The sequence below is a fragment of the Mixophyes fleayi genome, chromosome 6 (assembly GCF_038048845.1).
Source record: "Mixophyes fleayi isolate aMixFle1 chromosome 6, aMixFle1.hap1, whole genome shotgun sequence".
Classification (NCBI taxonomy): Eukaryota; Metazoa; Chordata; class Amphibia; order Anura; family Limnodynastidae; genus Mixophyes; species Mixophyes fleayi.
Window position 1 is genome coordinate 192,114,747 of NC_134407.1, and position 18,142 is coordinate 192,132,888.

An 18,142-nucleotide genomic window follows, 5' to 3' on the forward strand; every position below is an offset into this window, starting at 1 on the left:
GACACTTGGACCCATTCCACCCACTGCAGACGAGTCTACAACCTGTAGAAGGTTCAAATTACAGACAAGAATGACACTTGTGAATCTGTGCCGGGAGACCCAAGGCACGGTTAATAACACCTGAGCCAAGGACTTTGCAAAGACTTATCCAGCATGGAGCAGCAGTTTTTCTGTTTTGCTGGTCCAGTGTTTCTCTCATCTTATTCTATTTTCAATACAGTCAATTATTTCATTAGTGATCAGGTGATGGAGACTGGTTCAGGTAGTGATACTGAGGAGGTGGGGATGAAGGAGAAGTTGGTAGCAGAATTGATCCAGCCAATTACACTATTCAATTCTGGGGTAAAGAAACTTTGCTAACCTTGTAGCTTGGAGACAGTGTGAGGGGCTATTGTCTGAGGGGTATTGTGTCTGTAAGTACTGTGACACCATAGTTTATGAGAGGTGCATCCAGTGATGCCAGTCCAGTAATAATTTGGACTTGAGGGAGCATCCATGAGAAAGATTATCATTCTTTGTTGGGTAAGGTTTTAGTCCAAACTGAATGCTGGGTTTGCTCTCACGTGCCTCAGGGACTCTATTAAGTAGGACTAGTGCTCTTTCCACTAAATATTTCTGAGGTACTCGAATTATGGTGTGGGAGGCAAGTAGAGGAAAGGTAATACAGCTAGGTCCCTTAGTTTGAAGTCTGCCAATATTCGGCAGGCCAATCGCCGTTTCACGTACAAAGAAACTTGAGTATTGGGAGACAGGGTGTAGTAACTATTAATGGTACTGACTACCCCAACACTGGATTAGGGTTAGGGTTAACTCCTAACCCTAATACCCCTAACCCCTAAAATAATACTTGCATGACATTAATGACGGGCAGGTCAGTCCATCGCCGCTTTAACACAACACGCGGTTTCTGATGACGACATTTTCTACAGTCGGCAACAGAGCGAGTCTTCCCATCAAGTCATCTGCATCCTGGTAAGTAGGGTTTTTTTTCAGGTCGCTGTAGTATGGAATCGGAGTCCTCATGTCGTCATCTTTAGTGTCTGGGTAGTCAGTACCGTTAAACTTACTACCACCAGGGAGACAGGTCAGAATAAACAGACAATAGCCAGCCTCACAAATGTTGATGAAAAACCCGTTGATATGATTACAGTGTATTTAACTACAAAGGTTGAAGGAGATCATAAATGAGATTATGTTAACAGTCATAGGATGATGTAATTGGTAAAAATGTATTATTTAAATGTCATATAAGCTATAAGACATGCTTCGGACAGATAAACATGTTAGGCATGATGAACATTAGTAGAATATTCTATATTGATGTTACATATTTTATTGTACCTTGTATCCTTTCAGATAATGTATTACATATCAGGGTGAAGGGCATACAAAAGGTTAACTCTGAGCTCCAAATGTATATGTTCCGTAGAAAAAAAAAATGATTTCTAGGATTGTGACTCTCTTTTATGGTAACCTGACTGATATCCAGAGACAGTGTGGTCATACTAAGAGGGACATACATTACAGAAAAATTAAACGTACTACTGAGATACTGCAATAAAATTTTAAGGTTATAGTGCTCAAAACAATCAAAGGGTGGCCTGTGTATTGATTTTTTTTATACTTTCCTGTTTATTATAATATCTTTTATACGCCATAATGGCTCACTGTAAATCCTGCTATATTTTGCAATTAAATCTCTTTGTGCGCTGGAACCACAATTATCACATTGGACAATGTTTATTGGTAGCGATAAAATGAACATAACAGGACATTCCAAAGCCTCTCTGCTCACTACATCATGTGACTGCAATTGACATGGCAGTCCATAACATAATTTTATGTTATGTGCTGAATTATAAATTCAAAACATTAATAGCAGCCTAAAGAAATAAACTAAATAAAAATTGTAAATACTTGATTCATCATTTTTTTTTCATGGATTTTTCATGCAGCAGGTAGGATGGCCACTGGAGCTTTTGCTAACTGTGTACGGAACCGGGGATTAAATTGAAAGCTGCTGTGTGGACATATTCAGTTTTTTCAGCTTCAGGGAAACATATAGTAAAACAGGCTCTGTGAGGCAATATGGGAAACGATAAACACTGCTATGAACAACCAGGGAAAACGATGAAAAATGTAACACGTGAGAAAGGTGTTGTAATCGATAGCACCAAACAGATACATTCATTTTCTAGTTTGAGCTAGAAAAAATTACAGTTATAAGACAGTTTTTTTTTTTCTGCACTGGATTTCATAAATGTCCCTCCATGTATTAGGAAGCACAGTGCTCCAAAGATAAGAATACCAAACAAAAGGTTTGTTTGCATGTATACAGGGGCACAGAGCAATTATTATAATTATTATTATTATTATTATTGTTGATTTGTAAGGAGCTCTGCCACTGGAGAATATAGAACATACATAAAACAGCAATGCACAAGATAGCCCAGATAAGTGCAGACAAAAAGAAGAAGGGTAGAAAGGATCCTGCCCATGAGAGAATTTACAGTCAAGTGGGATTAGGGCAGAGCTGAGCAAGGTCGGGACAGCAACGAGGTTGTACAAGTGTGAGTAGAAGTGGTGGGAGAAGAGTAAGTTCTGTAGTTTCGAGGAGCAACAGTGACTGACAGTGGGAGAAGAAGAGGTCCAATAGAAGGAAATTAATTTATTTTCCTTTATTATATCTCATACTTGCCAACTCTACCGGAATGTCCGGGAGACTTCCGAAATCCGGGTCGGACTCTCGGGAGAGCAGGCAAGTCTCCTGCATCCCGCAATTCGCTGGGCAAAATAACGCGATTTGCTGTGAATTGCGTCATTTTGGCACCAGCCCCCGTAACGGGAATGATGTTTTGTCGCGGGGGCGGGACAAAAATTACGCAATTGACCGTGCCCTGCCCCCTCCCGCCCTCTAGTCACGCCCCCTCTCCCGGACTTCAGTGCCTGAAAGTCGGCAAGTATTTTATATCTCCTGTACTTCCATTGTTAATCGCAGATGCACTGATCATACCTCATTTATGGCTCATACCACAAATAGACGAACTAACACAAAACTAAACCTATCTGGACATTCCAGAACATTTCAAACCTTTGGAGATGCCTTAGGGGCCTGATTCATGTCCGAACGTACGTAAAAGCGTGCAACTTGAGCATAGTTGCGGCCATATTCAAATCAAAGCTTATGTCAAGAAACATTTCGATTTTGAATCTGGGTGTAAGTAATGTCTGCAGTACTTGCCGTACGTAGACACACAGAATAGACTTGCAGTATACACACATGCATAAGTACAAAAAAAGCTCACATTAGAATGCATAACTTGTATTTGAACATAAAATGAAAATAAAATTACAACTCTTAACAGTATAATTATTTATATAAATATTTATTTGCAAAAAGAAAAAGTTTTTATATATTTTTTTCCTATTAATCACAAAGTAAAGATGATTTCAATCCATACTGTACATACAATGTGTTTTAATAGTATATCTTAGTGTCATATAGTTGGTCTGTGATAGCTACTGGCACACATACGTGTAATTTTTAAATCAAACTATGCCCTGTCAGTCATCACTATCAGTCGGCATTTACACCTGCCCAGTAGTAGCTGAACACAAGCGTACTTAAGACAAACACTTGAATAGGCCACATCTTACTGTTCACGGCCTACATTACTCTGCACCTACCCTCCCCTATTCCGCCACTCATGCTGTAGAGAGTCGTATGTGTCAGTTGCATTCAATCATGAACTGCAAGCAGATGTGTTCATTGGTGTAATGTAAGTTTCTGGGAATGCACAAAGCTATTTCACTCACGATATGTTACGGAACCAGACACGCGCATGTCCGGCCATGAACCAGGCCCTATGTATGTATTATGTTTGTAGTTGGTCGAAAAAAGGTGGATTGTGCATGGTTTAGCCTAATTTATGGCTTAAGTTAATTACAAATGTAAGCATAAAGCGTATCTAGCAGTATTGGCTTTAAGAAAATAAATTAAAAAAACAAAAAGGTGAGACCAGCTCTAACTTTGCCCGTGTGGTGTTGGTGGTCTTTTGGCAACAAAAAGCGATGGGTGCCTGCGAAAATGCTGGCAAGACCCGCAGAGTTGGGTCCACTTGCCATAGTACCAACCAGCCATAGACCAGGCAGCATGGGGCTGAATTCCCCAGGGGGGAGAGGCTCACAAAAAATCCCCCCCATAGGAAAAAACAGCCCCACGCTGAAAGCACTAGGGCTACTCCCACACCCCAGTTGCATGGCTGGGGATTAAAAATAACATTTAAAGTGAACTTACATATTTTTCCGTGGTGCACTGCTGATCCCAGCATGCCTTGGCTGCCTTGATTGTATGGGTATGCTGGCGCTTGTAGTACAGGTATAAGTAGCAAAAAGAAAAGAGATTATAAGCTGCACTGAAGTTCTCTGATTAACTCATTAAGGAGACATGGAACTAGTGTTAAAACTTAATTTTTATTAGCTGTAATAAACCAGTGAAATATAAGAAAATGTACAGTATAAAAACAGATGTGTGCATTAAAATCAGATAGATGCACCAATGGCTATATATTCAATATAATTAGGAGAGTATTATAATATAGAAAGAACATATGCAATTATCCTCATATTAGCGATCAGATTCCTCCTGAAAATTCCTCCAAAATAATCAATCCATAGACCACGTCTGGTATAGGGAAAAATCAGTGGGCTGATCTTTGGAATTGGCAAGTCCTAATTTCCTAACTAACCTGCTTGTCCACAGGGTTAATCTCTCGCTTGTGAATAATGGAGAGTGACTTGCTAACTACCTATCCTATGCTCCAACTGACTTTGGATTTATTGGAGCAGGATGTCAATATTAATAACCCATATAAGTTAATGAAGCGGCAAGAGCATCCAGCGAGACGCCGACGCGTGTTTCGCTGTGAGAGCTTAATCGTGGCAAGCCGAGGACTATTCTGACAGTTGTTGAATACTGTCAATGTGAAGCTTAAGCAAGTGATGTGTAAAGTCTGCCTTCAATCAGAACGGAGGTCAACATGATTGACAAGATTATTAGCCAACCTGGAGTAGTCAAGCCTTAAACCTTTCTATTGGTCCACAATAATCGTAACATGAGTCATGGAGAAAGCAGACAGGAATCACCAGTACACAGATTAATGAATGAAACTAAATTGACCTAAGTCAATCGGGACTGTAAATGCTACTGTTATAGAGACTAACAAGCGAGTGTTTTATCAAAGTAGTTCTAAATCATATCGAGTCATTGTAATCAGCACTAGTCACTATCGCTCCCTTTTACAAGTTCAAGTGGATATTCGGGGGTGAATAATAAATAATGCCAATAGTTGGCTAGTTGTATGAAGGATTATAATAACATAAGTTTAAGGGAAATGAATAAGGGAGTTCAATAACTCCATATAGCGTAAATGCAAGTGAGTAACGGTAGCCTCCAATCAGAATGGAGGTCAACATGATTGACAAGATTATTAGCCAATCTGGAGTAGTCAAGCCTTAAGCCTTAAACTCCTCCCTGGGACTATCTATTGGTCCACAGTAATCGCAACATAAGTCAAGGAAAAAGCAGACAGGAATCACCAATACACAAATTAATGAATGATACTAATTGTCCCAAGTCAAACGGGACTAAATGCTACTGTTATAGAGACTGACAAGTGAGTGTTATATTAAGGTAGTTCTAGATCATTGTAGAACAGGTGTCAGCATACCCAGGGCTGCCAGTTCATGCTGACACTTGTAGAACTGCAAGTGCCAGCATGCCTTGGCTTCCAGGGCCCGCTGGAACCTGTTATGCACCTTGAATAAATGGTAAAAAAGGACACACCAAGAAAAAAAAGAAATATTCTAAATAAAGACAACGCCACACATCCCTCTTTAACAACCTAATACCTTGGGTCCAGACTAGCAGCTGTGTGTTTGGGTGGCATTCCAGTAGTTAATAAAAACAAAAAAACATTCACAGACAGACCACCTGCCCTGACCAAACCCATGACACTATCACAGTCCTTTGCTTGCAGAGAAGCATTCCGCTCCACCTGTCTTCCCTGCTTGTCCAATCCACTGGTCAAGTAAAAAAAATTTTTACAGCTGCACTCAGTACTGCCACGCAGTGCCCTCCTTCCTCCTCCCTTCTAACTTACAGTCACTGTCAGTGAGGAGCTGAACAGAGAGGAGCCAGAATGCTGAAAAGAAGAAGACAGACGTGGAAGAGAAGTAGACAGAAGAAAAGAAGGTCATAGAAAGGTAAGTAAAGAACAGAGATGGAGCAGTGTGATGGCAAAGACACAGTGTGATGGAGAGAACACAGTGTGATGGAGAGAGCACAGTGTGATGGAGAGGGCACAGTGTGATGGAGAGGGCACAGTGTGATGGAGGGGAGTAGTGTGATGGCGGGGGCACAGTGTGATGGAGAGAGCACAGTGTGATGAGAGCACAGTGTGCTGGCGGGGGCACAGTGTGATGGCAGGAGCACAGTGTGATGAAGAGAGCACAGTGTGATGGAGAGGGCACAGTGTGATGGAGGGGAGCAGTGTGATGGCGGGGGCACAGTGTGATGAAGAGAGCACAGTGTGATGGAGAGGGCACAGTGTGATGGAGGGGAGCAGTGTGATGGCGGGGGCACAGTGTGATGGAGAGAGCACAGTGTGATGAAGAGAGCACAGTGTGATGGAGAGGACACAGTGTGATGGAGGGGAGCAGTGTGATGGCGGGGGCACAGTGTGATGGAGAGAGCACAGTGTGATGAGAGCACAGTGTGCTGGCGGGGGCACAGTGTGATGGCAGGAGCACAGTGTGATGAAGAGAGCACAGTGTGATGGAGAGGGCACAGTGTGATGGAGGGGAGCAGTGTGATGGCGGGGGCACAGTGTGATGAAGAGAGCACAGTGTGATGGAGAGGGCACAGTGTGATGGAGGGGAGCAGTGTGATGGCGGGGGCACAGTGTGATGGAGAGGGCAAAGTGTGATGAACAGAGCACAGTGTGATGGAGAGGGCACAGTGTGATGGAGGGGAGCAGTGTGATGGCGGGGGCACAGTGTGATGAAGAGAGCACAGTGTGATGGAGAGGGCACAGTGTGATGGAGGGGAGCAGTGTGATGGCGGGGGCACAGTGTGATGGAGAGAGCACAGTGTGATGAAGAGAGCACAGTGTGATGGAGAGGGCACAGTGTGATGGAGGGGAGCAGTGTGATGGCGGGGGCACAGTGTGATGGAGAGAGCACAGTGTGATGAAGAGAGCACAGTGTGATGGAGAGGGCACAGTGTGATGGAGGGGAGCAGTGTGATGGCGGGGGCACAGTGTGATGGAGAGAGCACAGTGTGATGAAGGGAGCACAGTGTGATGGAGAGGGCACAGTGTGATGGAGGGGAGCAGTGTGATGGCGGGGGCACATTGTGATGGAGAGAGCACAGTGTGATGAAGAGAGCACAGTGTGATGAAGAGAGCACAGTATGATGGAGAGGGGAGCAGTGTGATGGCGGGGGCACAGTGTGATGGAGAGAGCACAGTGTGATGAAGAGAGCACAGTGTGATGGAGAGGGCACAGTGTGATGGCGGGGGCACAGTGTGATGGAGAGAGCACAGTGTGATGAATGGAGCACAGTGTGATGGAGAGGGCACAGTGTGATGGAGGGGAGCAGTGTGATGGCGGGGGCACAGTGTGATGAACAGAGCACAGTGTGATGGAGAGAGCACAGTGTGATGGAGAGGGCACAGTGTGATGGAGGGGAGCAGTGTGATGGCGGGGGCACAGTGTGATGGAGAGGGCACAGTGTGATGAACAGAGCACAGTGTGATGGAGAGGGCACAGTGTGATGGAGGGGAGCAGTGTGATGGCGGGGGCACAGTGTGATGAAGAGAGCACAGTGTGATGGAGAGGGCACAGTGTGATGGAGGGGAGCAGTGTGATGGCGGGGGCACAGTGTGATGGAGAGAGCACAGTGTGATGAAGAGAGCACAGTGTGATGGAGAGGGCACAGTGTGATGGAGGGGAGCAGTGTGATGGCGGGGGCACAGTGTGATGGAGAGAGCACAGTGTGATGAAGAGAGCACAGTGTGATGGAGAGGGCACAGTGTGATGGAGGGGAGCAGTGTGATGGCGGGGGCACAGTGTGATGGAGAGAGCACAGTGTGATGAAGGGAGCACAGTGTGATGGAGAGGGCACAGTGTGATGGAGGGGAGCAGTGTGATGGCGGGGGCACATTGTGATGGAGAGAGCACAGTGTGATGAAGAGAGCACAGTGTGATGAAGAGAGCACAGTATGATGGAGAGGGGAGCAGTGTGATGGCGGGGGCACAGTGTGATGGAGAGAGCACAGTGTGATGAAGAGAGCACAGTGTGATGGAGAGGGCACCGTGTGATGGAGGGGAGCAGTGTGATGGCGGGGGCACAGTGTGATGGAGAGAGCACAGTGTGATGAAGAGAGCACAGTGTGATGGAGAGGGCACAGTGTGATGGAGGGGAGCAGTGTGATGGCGGGGGCACAGTGTGATGGAGAGAGCACAGTGTGATGAAGGGAGCACAGTGTGATGGAGAGGGCACAGTGTGATGGAGGGGAGCAGTGTGATGGCGGGGGCACATTGTGATGAAGAGAGCACAGTGTGATGAAGAGAGCACAGTGTGATGAAGAGAGCACAGTATGATGGAGAGGGGAGCAGTGTGATGGCGGGGGCACAGTGTGATGGAGAGAGCACAGTGTGATGAAGAGAGCACAGTGTGATGGAGAGGGCACAGTGTGATGGCGGGGGCACAGTGTGATGGAGAGAGCACAGTGTGATGAATGGAGCACAGTGTGATGGAGAGGGCACAGTGTGATGGAGGGGAGCAGTGTGATGGCGGGGGCACAGTGTGATGAACAGAGCACAGTGTGATGGAGAGAGCACAGTGTGATGGAGAGGGCACAGTGTGATGGAGGGGAGCAGTGTGATGGCGGGGGCACAGTGTGATGGAGAGGGCACAGTGTGATGAACAGAGCACAGTGTGATGGAGAGGGCACAGTGTGATGGAGGGGAGCAGTGTGATGGCGGGGGCACAGTGTGATGAAGAGAGCACAGTGTGATGGAGAGGGCACAGTGTGATGGAGGGGAGCAGTGTGATGGCGGGGGCACAGTGTGATGGAGAGAGCACAGTGTGATGAAGAGAGCACAGTGTGATGGAGAGGGCACAGTGTGATGGAGGGGAGCAGTGTGATGGCGGGGGCACAGTGTGATGGAGAGAGCACAGTGTGATGAAGAGAGCACAGTGTGATGGAGAGGGCACAGTGTGATGGAGGGGAGCAGTGTGATGGCGGGGGCACAGTGTGATGGAGAGAGCACAGTGTGATGAAGGGAGCACAGTGTGATGGAGAGGGCACAGTGTGATGGAGGGGAGCAGTGTGATGGCGGGGGCACATTGTGATGGAGAGAGCACAGTGTGATGAAGAGAGCACAGTGTGATGAAGAGAGCACAGTGTGATGAAGAGAGCACAGTATGATGGAGAGGGGAGCAGTGTGATGGCGGGGGCACAGTGTGATGGAGAGAGCACAGTGTGATGAAGAGAGCACAGTGTGATGGAGAGGGCACCGTGTGATGGAGGGGAGCAGTGTGATGGCGGGGGCACAGTGTGATGGAGAGAGCACAGTGTGATGAAGAGAGCACAGTGTGATGGAGAGGGCACAGTGTGATGGCGGGGGCACAGTGTGATGGAGAGAGCACAGTGTGATGAAGGGAGCACAGTGTGATGGAGAGGGCACAGTGTGATGGAGGGGAGCAGTGTGATGGCGGGGGCACAGTGTGATGAACAGAGCACAGTGTGATGGAGAGGGCACAGTGTGATGGAGGGGAGCAGTGTGATGGCGGGGGCACAGTGTGATGGAGAGAGCACAGTGTGATGAAGAGAGCACAGTGTGATGGAGAGGGCACAGTGTGATGGAGGGGAGCAGTGTGATGGCGGGGGCACAGTGTGATGGAGAGAGCACAGTGTGATGAAGAGAGCACAGTGTGATGGAGAGGGCACAGTGTGATGGAGGGGAGCAGTGTGATGGCGGGGGCACAGTGTGATGGAGAGAGCACAGTGTGATGAAGGGAGCACAGTGTGATGGAGAGGGCACAGTGTGATGGAGGGGAGCAGTGTGATGGCGGGGGCACATTGTGATGGAGAGAGCACAGTGTGATGAAGAGAGCACAGTGTGATGAAGAGAGCACAGTATGATGGAGAGGGGAGCAGTGTGATGGCGGGGGCACAGTGTGATGGAGAGAGCACAGTGTGATGAAGAGAGCACAGTGTGATGGAGAGGGCACAGTGTGATGGAGGGGAGCAGTGTGATGGCGGGGGCACAGTGTGATGGAGAGAGCACAGTGTGATGAAGAGAGCACAGTGTGATGGAGAGGGCACAGTGTGATGGCGGGGGCACAGTGTGATGGAGAGAGCACAGTGTGATGAAGGGAGCACAGTGTGATGGAGAGGGCACAGTGTGATGGAGGGGAGCAGTGTGATGGCGGGGGCACAGTGTGATGGAGAGAGCACAGTGTGATGGAGAGGGCACAGTGTGATAAAGGAGGAGCAAAAGTGTGATTATGAAGGGGCACAGAGAGCCTGAGCCATTAAGGAGAGCAAAACAAAAAATGTTTGCTCCTGGATAAACCATGTTACAATGTAAGGTGTGCAAATTAGTTCATTACCTTGCACATAAGTTGAATACTGGCTGCTTTTTCATGTAACACAGAAATACTTGATAGCTTTATTTTTACACTGAAATTAAAGTTGATCTAGAACATGCCCTACCCCAACTATAAATGAATCCCCACATTTTAAACTTACCTCCCCCTCCAATGCAACATGGTTGTTACTCCTTTTTTTATGCTAGTGTGATGTAGGGGCAAAAGTGTGATGAAAGAGGGGGGATTTTTTTCTCACCAAACAAATTTGCCAAAAATGGAACAATACATATTCTTCATTTATATTATTTATAGCAAGAAATGTTTGCTGTTGAATGTATTTATTTCTATTACTCTCTATATTAAATTTAATTGTATGATTTGTATTACTAGAAGAAAAGCATTATTGATTGAACAAATAATTTAGAAAAGAGGAGAACACACATTTATTTTTTGCAGGAGGGCGCCAAACAGGTTAGCACCGTCCTTGCCTACAGCACAAGTCCAACATCCTTCTGGTGGACTCTAAAATAAACTGGACACCACCAGGAATTTTAAGGTAACCGATTATGCTGTAGTTTCACTGCTACATTGCAGAGAACAGTAACATATGAAGGTAATGTCAAATAAAAGTATACTAGGAACAGTACCACATTTATCCAACAGATGGCAGTATAACATCTCTGTACACTGGTACTGTTTAGAGCCATGGCTTTTACTGTAACATGAAAATGTATGTTTTAAGCTGTTATGTTTGTATATTTTATATATGCTTTGTATAAATAAAATATGGAATGATCATTGTTTAACTGACAGAAGGTAATAATATTGCAAGTCCAGCTTATCCTCTGCCTGCTACAAGTCACCAAAGGTAAAAGTTATAAAAATATCTGATTAATTAAAAAATACAATGATAAGAATCAATTTACCCATAATATGATTGCATCAGGGGAGAAACTATCACCAGTGCAGCCTATACAGCTGCCAGCCCCTGTCTGCCTTCTGACTTATTTGTTAATGTTAGACATGGGACAAAGAGATGCTTAATTGCAGACGCATAATATATTTTTATACCTGGGCCCCTAATTCGCTAGGTCTAGTCATTATAGTCTATGCACAGTGGCTAAGTGCTTAGCACTTCGTTCTGCCTTCCAGTACTGAGATCATGAGTTCAATTCCCAACCATGGCCTTATCTGTGACGAGTTTCTATGTTCTCCCCGTGTTTGCGTGGGTTTCCTCCTGGTGCTCCGGTTTCCTCCCACACTCCATAAACATACTAGTAGGTTAATTGCCTGCTATCAAAATTTACCCTAGTCTGTGTGTCTGTGTGTGTGTGTGTGTGTGTCTGTGTGTGTGTGTGTATATGTTAGGGAATTTAGACTGAAAGCTCCAATGGGGCAGGGACTGATGTGAATGAGTTCTCTGTACAGCGCTCTGGAATCAGTGGCGCTATATAAATAAATGATGATTCCATCATCCACTTTTGAGAATGCTTCTATGAAGAAAACCAAAAGAAAAATATCATCTAACGACAAACAGTTTGAGGAAGTAGTTAATTTAAAACAGTTCACCCCTCCGTCTGTGCATGAATCTACACCTGGGGAGGAATTTATTAAACAGTCATCACCTCCAAACCGCAGGATTTACCGTACAGTGCATGGAAGGTGAAAACTCAAACTGCTGGTTATATCTTTCAGAATGGGCAGATAGTTTAAACTGCATGCACTCTGAACTATGTGGTCATTCAGAACACAAGAGGAGACGTTATTTATTATGAGGGCAATCGTTTATTGATTAAGGGGGTTAAAATAATGATCTTATTGGGGCAAAATTATTGTATGAATTTAAAGAGTTACAAAATTGATGTATGATTATATTAAGAGGGCAATATTATGTTTAACATCAAAGGAGCAATATTATTCTGTAATTATATTATGGGGCAATAATATTTGATTGCTAACGAGGGTAATAATAGTTTATTTATGACAGGGCAACACTTCATATTTCATGATGTGACCACGTATAGAGAACAAATTCACTTGTAGTGCCACAAGTGCTCACTATAAAAAATGCTGCATTGTAAAACATTGATTTTCTGGCTTTTTATTTTAGTGGCTTATTTTTTTTATTAACCTGGCAATTTGAACTGACCAAAAAAAACAGGCTGTTTTACAAAACCGCACTTTAGTAAATTACCCCTCTTGACTTATGCAGGACCTTAGGCAAATGGCTTTGTTACTAAGCCAACCAAGCCTGTAAAATCCAAGATGGAGCAAAATATAGCAATGTGCAAGCTGTAGAAAATAATAAAACAAAACCTCAGTGTTCCAAAAATTATAATCCATTGCATCATATACGTTTCAGAATTCCAATATTGGTGAGAAATGTAATGGAGGAGACAACAAATTGACTTAAATAGTAGAGGTGAGTGGTTCGGATTCTGAGAAATCCGACAGATCTGAGATTTGGGGTTCCGAGTGATTGGGTTTTGTGCTCCAATTTCAGATCTGAAAACGAGGCAAAATGTAATTTCTGGGAAAATATTAAAGCAAAACCTGCGAGAGTTTTGGATCTATATCTAACCCTTTCTCGTTTTCTCATGTGTCATTTTAGAACACGCCACATGTAGGGAGGATGTTAGCTGCAGTGATTGGTTCTGAAAATAGCATTCAGGGTGAAAGAGGGACATAGAAAACAATAGAATAGTTTTAGCGGGTTCAGTCAGCTAGAATAGTTTGCTGATCAATTGGTTTTAATTTTAATCTGTCAGAGAATTTAGACAGAGTAGTGGCTACTGGTTGTTATTAATGCATATATAATAGTACTAGTATATAGACTGAGCTAGATATCATTCTGAACTAAGCAGTATATTTGAGAAACTGGGTGCTTTAGCAGCAGAATCCCAAAAATAAATAGATTTATTTATTTTAAAATTTTAAGTTTTTCTAGTGAAAGTTATCTTCTGGGGGGTAGCGACTTCTGAATTAATTTTGAAAAAAACTGGGTGTTTGCGTGTGAGTGTCAACGCAGCTGCACACCCCCAAAAAACGCTATATATTGTAATCTTTTCTATTTTTCAATACTTGTCAATTTTTAAAGGGTCATTCAGTGACATCTATATATAAAAAAAAAAGTGTGTTTGTGTGCCAGTGTGTTTCCGGTGAAACTATTTCAGGTTCTTTCACAGGTTGCAAGGAGTAAAAGAGTTGTGACCAAACAGTTAAAATTTCAATCTTTTATTGCAAACAAGTAAAACGATAATAATAAGATACTTAGCTTCGATAGTTCTCTTAGTAATATGTTCAATCAGCAATTATCTAGAACCCTGTTCTCGACTCGAGCTGGACAGACTGGCACCACTATAGACAGGCAGCATTTCGCAAGGTCTAGTCAGTATAGTCTATGCACGGTGGCTTAGTGGTTAGCACTTCTGCCTTACAGCACTGGGGTCATGAGTTCAATTCCCGACCATGTCCTTATCTGTGAGGAGTTTGTTTGTTCTCCCCGTGTTTGCGTGGGTTTCCTCCGGGTGCTCCGGTTTCCTCCCACACTCCAAAAACATACTGGTAGGTTAATTGGCTGCTAACAAATGTTGACCCTAGTGTGTGTGTCTGTGTATGTGTGTTAGGGAATTTAGACTGTGAGCCCCAATGGGGCAGGGACTGATCTGAGTGAGTTCTCTGTACATCGCTGCGGAATTAGTGGCGCTATATAAATAAATGATGATGATGATAGACGGCCCAGGATGAGGCACCTTGTTTTGCAGCAAAACCATCTTTTATAGAAAGGAATCTAAGGGTGCCGGATATCACTAACATATAAGGTATAAACATAATTAAGAACTTCTCATTGGTACATCTATGAGTATAAAACAGTTTCACTTATTCTACGCAGGTGCAATAGCAGTGAAGTTACACAGGACTTTCCAATACATACGTAGTTAGCACTGGGACAACGCCTAGCTGATATATGTATATAGACATAGCCTGGCTTTGCCTTGGTTACCATAGCATTTCATAATACACACAATAAAAGTACAAGAACAATAAAGTGGAGTTCCGTGACCATTTTGCTTGGCCTGTCACAATCCATCCTTACTTTTATGGGTGTGTGGCACCATAAACATTTATTTTTAACTGACCTGTCATCTCATACCCACTAGCTGGGTCTGTATCCTCAAGAGAACCACTATGTCGTATGGGCAATAGCCTTGTAGTTTCTACAGTTTTGCAGCAAAGTGAAATACACACAGTGTCAAGGCAGATGCACCCCCCCAAAAAATTCTATATATTCTAAACTATTTTCTATTTTTCAATACTTGTCAATTTTTAAAGGGTCATTCGGTGACAACTATATTAAAAAAAGGGTGTTTGCGTGTGAGGGTTTTCTCTGGGCATTTTCGACGTTCAGTGACGCATGTAGAACATTGCAGCAGCTGCAAAAAAAAATGTCATCTGCCATGAAACCGATGGAAGCAAATCTATTAGTTAAATTAAACAACAACAAAAATTTCATGTAAAGTAACATAGTTGATGAGGTTGAAAAAAGACACCAGTCCATCAAGATCAACCTATTTTGGATCTCCTGCAATCCTATGTTATATTTGAAATTGATCCATATGAAGCAACTTCCAATCTATTTAAATCGGGAAAATAAAAAAAATCTCTACCCAATATTGCAGTCCTATTTTTCCCTGGATCAACTACTATCCTTCATTTTCATTAATAGTCGTAACCCCGGATACTTTTTTCTGCTAAAACTTGTCTAACCCTTTCTTAAACATTGAATCTGCCATCACAACCTTCCCTGGCAGTGAATTCCATATCTTGACTGTCCTTACTGTAAAGAATCCCTTTCTTTGCTGGTTGTAAAACTTCCTTTCCTCTAACCTTTTGGGGTGACTGCGTGTCCTGTGTACAGTACTGGGGATAAAAAGTTCCCATGAAAGTTCTCCCAATTGTACATAGTAATCATATGCCCTCTTACATGCCTCTTTTCTAATGTAAACATACCAAAACTGGCTAACCTTTTCTCATAACTTAATGACTCCATAACCTTTATCAATTTTGTCGCCCTTCTCTGAACCCTTTCTAGTTCCAAAATATCTTTTTTTATAGAGTGGTGCCCAGAACTGTATTCCGTGTCCAAGATGAGGTCTTATCAATGATTTATATAGTTGCAAAATTACACTGTCTTCCCTTGCATCTATGCCCATTTTTATGCATGCTAATACTTTTTTGGCCCTTGCAGCTGCTGTTTGACATTGAGCGCTATTGCTAAGTCTACTGTCTACAGACACTCCCAAATTCTATTCTAATATAGATTCCTCTAGACTTATGCCATTTAATTCATAGATTGCCTGCTTGTTTTTAATCCCTAAATGCATAACTTTACATTTATCTACGTTAAACTTCACCTTCCATTTGCCCGCTCAATCCTCCAGTTTTTTCAAGTCCCCCTGTAGAGAAATTACATCTTGCTCTGATTTTATTACCTTACAGAGTTTAGTGTAATCTGCAAAAATGGGAACTTTGCTCTTTAAACCATCACCAAGGTCATTAATAAATATATTAAAAAGGAGTGGCCATGTCTGTCACACATTCTGTGGCAGTGGCTTCTGGCCTGCTGCTTGGTCCCTTCTCTTCCTCCTGAGCCACAGATTAATCCTCTTCCTTTCCTCCTCCTCTGCCGAATCCTCATGTTGCCAGTGATGGGGTTCTTTAAAAATTAAAAATAATATATTTGTGTGTGCACTTGTATTCCCATACTTGTGGGGACATTAACCTTTTTCCACACCACCACTGGAGGAACCTCAGCTGGAATGGGACCTCAACCGTAGTGTGGACCACAAAACTGATTATGCTAGTCAGTGCAGGAGTCCTTGTTAATATACCCAGCATCAAAATCTGGCATATCCCCAACAAATCACCAGTCTCAAAAATAACCTAGAATATCGGGCATGTTCACAGTAATGAGACTGAAGTTGCCTGGGCATTTAAATTTCCCAAGTACTTGAAGAAAAAGACGCATGCTTTTCTTCAGAATAGAGGTAACTTTGCACACAACTCCCAGATAATAAGGACTGGGTGCAGTGTTCTGATTCCATGCAAACAATCAGAAAAATACATGGTTCTTGAAGGTGTCATGCACAGTGTTGCTTGCCAAGGCTTGTTTGCAAGAAAATACCTGTGGAAACACATGAAGAAATATAAGCTAAACCAAAGGTATGACAGAGAAAGAAAGTGCAATCCTCTCCAATCTAGCAGCCGTAATGACTTGATTCCATTTTCCCATTGTCGTTCATGGAAATGAAACATGATTAAACAGGGATATGCAAGCTCCCTTCAAGAACAACAGATAGAGTGCCACCGAAGTATATCAAATGCAGCAACAAAAATAGCAAGACACTTAGTAGTTCATAAAGGCCAGGCAGTTGAGAAGCTATAGATGCACTGAGACAGGCACACTAGGTGCAGTGTAACAAAGAAACCGTCTTGTAGAAGGAATCAGTATCCAAACATAAAACTACAAGATAATAAAATGTTGCCTTGTCCTAGAGCAGTCCAGATAGTAGAAACACGGTGTAGAAGTGGAATTCAGTTTATTCCAGGTGCAGGTAGATTACAGCACATATAATGAACACACACATTCTGTGGTATCAGCAAAGATGAGGCAACACAGACTAAAAGGCACGTGACCGCTCCACAACCTCTCCAGAGAGCGCAGCAAAATTGCAGTAGAAATGGCGGGAAGACACCGTGTTATCCAGTAAGAGGAGGACACTAGCAGAAATGCCTTTGGGACTGCGCCTCCCAGAGATATCCAGTGCAGGCTGCTGAGAGTAGATGGAGTAGTGGCCGGCACCCAGGACAGGTCGGCTGGGTAGAAGGATTGCACATGCCAGAGCGGCACCAGGCGGGGAAGGAGCACAGAGTGGGAGTCAAGATGAGACCCAGAATTAGTTAAGCCCGGTGAAGACCTGACGCTAGTATGCCAAAAGTAAGTCCTCCCTTAGCTTGTGCGCTGGTTGGTCCCCTACCTGCCTCAGGCATGAGATGCTGCTGCTGCTTGGACTGTACTGATTAGGGATACTTCCGAATATGGGTGTCTGCCCGCCATGCCTACCAAGGCACTGATGGATATTGGCACAGTCACCCAATGCATCCAGGGGGGTGGGGGTGCCTGCAGATGAGGACAGAAACACAGGATTGCTCTGTAGGTAGGGAAGAGAGAATAGCGTTCCCCCATACGGTTAGACGATCCAGGCAACCGTAAAAGGCAGCCACCAGTCTGTGAGCAGACTGGTGGGTTATTTTAGGCTGGGTCACTGGGCCACCCCCATTATTTTTCCTTTAAAATAGGCTGTTGAGTTGAGACTTGCCCCCCGGGCCAAACTTTGCCAGCCCTCCCCTGTCTGTGAGGCTCCAAGGCTTCTCAGAGTGATAGACACACACCAAAGACATTAAAGACTTGAGTTACCACAC